The following is a 6,420-nucleotide window of genomic DNA, read 5'->3' as shown; positions in this document are numbered from 1 at the left end:
ACAGGCTGCTCCTCCTGTATAATAATAATAATAATAACTGGATGCCACAGGCTACTCCTCCTGTATTATAATAATACTAATAATAATAACTGGACAGCACAGGCTGCTCCCCCAGTTTAATAATAATAATAACAACAGAACACCACGGGCTGCTCTCCCTGTATAATAATAATAATAATAATAACAGCACACCACAGGCTGCTCCCTCTGTATTATAATAATAATAACAGGACACCACAGGCTGCTCCCTCTGTATATTATGACAGCACAGGATGCTACCCCTGTATATTATGACAACACAGGCCGCTCCACCTGTATACTAGGACAGCACAGGATGATACCCCTGTATATTATGACAACACAGGCCGCTCCTCCTGTATACCATGACAGCACAGGATGCTACAACTGTATATTATGACAACACAGGCCGCTCCTCCTGTAAACTATAACAGCACAGGATGCTACCGCTGTATTACGGTAACGGTGGGGTCTGCGCCACCTGTATTACGGTAACGGCGGGGTCTGCGCCACCTGTATTACAGTAACGGTGGGGTCTGCGCCACATGTATTACGGTAACGGCGGGGTCTGCGCCACCTGTATTACGGTAACGGCGGGGTCTGTGACGCCTGTATTACGGTAACGGCGGGGTCTGCGCCACCTGTATTACGGTAACGGCGGGGTCTGTGCCACCTGTATTACGGTAACGGCGGGGTCTGCGCCACCTGTATTACGGTAACAGCGGGGTCTGCGCCACCTGTATTACGGTAACGCCGGGGTCTGCGCCACCTGTATTACAGTAACGGTGGGGTCTGCGCCACCTGTATTACGGTAACGGCGGGGTCTGTGACGCCTGTATTACGGTAACGGCGGGGTCTGCGCCACCTGTATTACGGTAACGGCGGGGGCTGCGCCACCTGTATTACGGTAACGGCGGGGTCTGCGCCACCTGTATTACGGCAACGGCGGGGTCTGCGCCACCTGTATTACGGTAACGGTGGGGTCTGCGCCCTCCTGTATTACGGTATCGGCGGGGTCTGCGCCACCTGTATTACGGTAACGGCTGGGTCTGCGCCACATGTATTACGGTAATGGCGGGGTCTGTAACGCCTGTATTACGGTAACGGCGGGGTCTGCGCCACCTGTATTACGGTAACGGCGGGGTCTGCGCCACCTGTATTACGGTAACGGCGGGGTCTGCGCCACCTGTATTACGGTAACGGCGGGGTCTGCGCCACTTGTATTACGGTAAAGGCGGGGTCTGCTCCACCTGTATTACGGTAATGGCGGGGTCTGCGCCACCTGTATTACGGAAACGGTGGGGTCTGCACCACCTGTATTACGGTAACGGCGGGGTCTGCGCCACCTGTATTACGGTAACGGCTGGGTCTGTGACGCCTGTATTACGGTAACGGCTGGGTCTGTGACGCCTGTATTACGGTAACGGCGGGGTCTGCGCCACCTGTATTACGGTAACGGCAGGGTCTGCGCTACCTGTACTACAGTAACGGTGAGGTCTGCGCCACCTGTATTACGGTAACGGCGGGGTCTGTGACGCCTGTATTACGGTAACGGCGGGGTCTGCGCCACTTGTATTACGGTAAAGGCGGGGTCTGCTCCACCTGTATTACGGTAATGGCGGGGTCTGCGCCACCTGTATTACGGAAACGGTGGGGTCTGCACCACCTGTATTACGGTAACGGCGGGGTCTGCGCCACCTGTATTACGGTAACGGCTGGGTCTGTGACGCCTGTATTACGGTAACGGCGGGGTCTGCGCCACCTGTATTATGGTAACGGCGGGGGCTGCGCCACCTGTACTACAGTAACGGTGGGGTCTGCGCCACCTGTATTACGGTAACGGCGGGGTCTGTGATGCCTGTATTACGGTAACGGCGGGGTCTGCGCCACCTGTATTACGGTAACGGCGGGGGCTGCGCCACCTGTATTACGGTAACGGCGGGGTCTGCGCCACCTGTATTACGGCAACGGCGGGGTCTGCGCCACCTGTATTACGGTAACGGTGGGGTCTGCGCCCTCCTGTATTACGGTATCGGCGGGGTCTGCGCCACCTGTATTACGGTAACGGCTGGGTCTGTAACGCCTTTATTACGGTAACGGCGGGGTCTGCGCCACCTGTATTACGGTAACGGTGGGGTCTGCGCCACCTGTATTACGGTAACGGCGGGGTCTGCGCCACCTGTATTACGGTAACGGCGGGGTCTGTGCCACTTGTATTACGGTAAAGGCGGGGTCTGCTCCACCTGTATTACGGTAATGGCGGGGTCTGCGCCACCTGTATTACGGAAACGGTGGGGTCTGCACCACCTGTATTACGGTAACGGCGGGGTCTGCGCCACCTGTATTACGGTAACGGCTGGGTCTGTGACGCCTGTATTACGGTAACGGCTGGGTCTGTGACGCCTGTATTACGGTAACGGCGGGGTCTGCGCCACCTGTATTACGGTAACGGTGGGGTCTGCGCCCTCCTGTATTACGGTATCGGCGGGGTCTGTGCCACCTGTATTACGGTAACGGCTGGGTCTGCGCCACCTGTATTACGGTAATGGCGGGGTCTGTAACGCCTGTATTACGGTAACGGCGGGGTCTGCGCCACCTGTATTACGGTAACGGCGGGGTCTGCGCCACCTGTATTACGGTAACGGTGGGGTCTGCGCCACCTGTATTACGGTAACGGCGGGGTCTGCGCCACTTGTATTACGGTAAAGGCGGGGTCTGCTCCACCTGTATTACGGTAATGGCGGGGTCTGCGCCACCTGTATTACGGAAACGGTGGGGTCTGCACCACCTGTATTACGGTAACGGCGGGGTCTGCGCCACCTGTATTAGGGTAACGGCTGGGTCTGTGACGCCTGTATTACGGTAACGGTGGGTTCTGCGCCACCTGTATTACGGTAACGGCTGGGTCTGTGACGCCTGTATTACGGTAACGGCGGGGTCTGCGCCACCTGTATTACGGTAACGGCAGGGTCTGCACCACCTGTATTATGGTAACGGCGGGGTCTGCGCCACCTGTATTACGGTAACGGCAGGGTCTGCACCACCTGTATTACGGTAACGGCGAGGTCTGCGCCACCTCTATTACGGTAACGTCAGGGTCTGCGCCACCTGTATTACGGTAACGGCTGGGTCTGTGACGCCTGTATTACGGTAACGGCGGGGTCTGCGCCACCTGTATTACGGTAACGGCGGGGTCTGCGCCACCTGTATTACGGTAACGGCTGGGTCTGTGACGCCTGTATTACGGTAACGGCGGGGTCTGCGCCACCTGTATTACGGTAACGGCTGGGTCTGTGACGCCTGTATTACGGTAACGGCGGGGTCTGCGCCACCTGTATTACGGTAACGGCGGGGTCTGCGCCACCTGTATTATGGTAACGGCGGGGTCTGCGCCACCTGTATTACGGTAACGGCGGGGTCTGCGCCACCTGTATTATGGTAACGGCGGGGTCTGCACCACCTGTATTACGGTAAAGGCGGGGTCTGCGCCACATGTATTACGGTAACGGCAGGGTCTGCGCCACCTGTATTACGGTAACGGCGGGGTCTGCGCCACCTGTATTACGGTAACGGCGGGGTCTGCGCCACCTGTATTACGGTAACGGTGGGGTCTGCGCCACCTGTATTACGGTAACGGCGGGGTCTGCGCCACTTGTATTACGGTAAAGGCGGGGTCTGCTCCACCTGTATTACGGTAATGGCGGGGTCTGCGCCACCTGTATTACGGAAACGGTGGGGTCTGCACCACCTGTATTACGGTAACGGCGGGGTCTGCGCCACCTGTATTAGGGTAACGGCTGGGTCTGTGACGCCTGTATTACGGTAACGGTGGGTTCTGCGCCACCTGTATTACGGTAACGGCTGGGTCTGTGACGCCTGTATTACGGTAACGGCGGGGTCTGCGCCACCTGTATTACGGTAACGGCAGGGTCTGCACCACCTGTATTACGGTAACGGCGGGGTCTGCGCCACCTGTATTACGGTAACGGCGGGGTCTGCACCACCTGTATTACGGTAACGGCGAGGTCTGCGCCACCTCTATTACGGTAACGTCAGGGTCTGCGCCACCTGTATTACGGTAACGGCTGGGTCTGTGACGCCTGTATTACGGTAACGGCGGGGTCTGCGCCACCTGTATTACGGTAACGGCGGGGTCTGCGCCACCTGTATTACGGTAACGGCTGGGTCTGTGACGCCTGTATTACGGTAACGGCGGGGTCTGCGCCACCTGTATTACGGTAACGGCGGGGTCTGCGCCACCTGTATTACGGTAACGGCTGGGTCTGTGACGCCTGTATTACGGTAACGGCGGGGTCTGCGCCACCTGTATTACGGTAACGGCGGGGTCTGCGCCACCTGTATTATGGTAACGGCGGGGTCTGCGCCACCTGTATTACGGTAACGGCGGGGTCTGCGCCACCTGTATTATGGTAACGGCGGGGTCTGCACCACCTGTATTACGGTAAAGGCGGGGTCTGCGCCACATGTATTACGGTAACGGCAGGGTCTGCACCACCTGTATTACGGTAACGGCGGGGTCTGCGCCACCTGTATTACAGTAATAGGACACTAGAGTGTCAGCCACCTGTACAGGGATAATGCAGCACCAGAGGCCTCTCCAGCTGCACTATAACAAGGCACCAGAGGCTGCTCCCCCTGTAGTACAGAACCTGGCACCAGAGCTGCTCAGCCTATAGAATAATAATAATAACCCTACCAACACTTGGCTATTTTCTCTTCATGTAAAGGACATTATTAGCCCTATCATGGTTATGTCCTTACGGCGAAGAGAAAATAGCCAGATAATCCTAAAATCAGCTATTTTCTCTTCGCCATAAGGACATTATGGTCACGTTCTTATCCGAAAGGACCTTATTAGCCCTCTCATGGTTATGTCCTTACGGCGAAGAGAAAATAGCCAGAATATGCTAAAATCAGCTATTTTCTCTTCGCCATATGGACATTATGGTCACGTTCTTATCCGAAAGGACCTTATTAGCCCTATCATGGTTATGTCCTTACGGCGAAGAGAAAATAGCCAGAATATGCTAAAATCAGCTATTTTCTCTTCGCCATAAGGACATTATGGTCACGTTCTTATCCGAAAGGACCATTATTAGCCCTATCATGGTTATGTCCTTACGGCGAAGAGAAAATAGCCAGATAATCCTAAAATCAGCTATTTTCTCTTCGCCATAAGGACATTATGGTCACGTTCTTATCCGAAAGGACCATTATTAGCCCTATCATGGTTATGTCCTTACGGCGAAGAGAAAATAGCCATAATATGCTAAAATCAGCTATTTTATCTTCGCCATAAGGACATTATGGTCACGTTCTTATCCGAAAGGACCATTATTAGCCCTATCATTGTTATGTCCTTACGGCGAAGAGAAAATAGCCAGATAATCCTAAAATCAGCTATTTTCTCTTCGCCATAAGGACATTATGGTCACGTTCTTATCAGAAAGGACCTTATTAGCCCTCTCATGGTTATGTCCTTACGGCGAAGAGAAAATAGCCAGAATATGCTAAAATCAGCTATTTTATCTTCGCCATAAGGACATTATGGTCACGTTCTTATCCGAAAGGACCTTATTAGCCCTCTTATGGTTATGTCCTTACGGCGAAGAGAAAATAGCCAGATAATCCTAAAATCAGCTATTTTCTCTTCGCCATAAGGACATTATGGTCACTTTCTTATCCGAAAGGACCATTATTAGCCCTATCATGGTTATGTCCTTACGGCGAAGAGAAAATAGCCAGATAATCCTAAAATCAGCTATTTTCTCTTCGCCATAAGGACATTATGGTCACGTTCTTATCCGAAAGGACCATTATTAGCCCTATCATGGTTATGTCCTTACGGCGAAGAGAAAATAGCCAGATAATCCTAAAATCAGCTATTTCCTCTTCGCCATAAGGACATTATGGTCACGTTCTTATCCAAAAGGACCATTATTAGCCCTATCATGGTTATGTCCTTACGGCGAAGAGAAAATAGCCAGAATATGCTAAAATCAGCTATTTTCTCTTCGCCATAAGGACATTATGGTCACGTTCTTATCTGAAAGGACCATTATTAGCCCTATCATGGTTGTGTCCTTACGGCGAAGAGAAAATAGCCAGAATATGCTAAAATCAGCTATTTTCTCTTCGCCATAAGGACATTATGGTCACGTTCTTATCTGAAAGGACCATTATTAGCCCTATCATGGTTGTGTCCTTACGGCGAAGAGAAAATAGCCAGAATATGCTAAAATCAGCTATTTTCTCTTCGCCATAAGGACATTATGGTCACGTTCTTATCCGAAAGGACCATTATTAGCCCTATCATGGTTATGTCCTTACGGCGAAGAGAAAATAGCCAGATAATCCTAAAATCAGCTATTTTCTCTTCGC

Source organism: Pseudophryne corroboree, assembly GCF_028390025.1.
Source record: "Pseudophryne corroboree isolate aPseCor3 chromosome 3 unlocalized genomic scaffold, aPseCor3.hap2 SUPER_3_unloc_79, whole genome shotgun sequence".
Classification (NCBI taxonomy): domain Eukaryota; kingdom Metazoa; phylum Chordata; class Amphibia; order Anura; family Myobatrachidae; genus Pseudophryne; species Pseudophryne corroboree.
Note: the sequence above shows the minus strand (reverse complement) of the source record.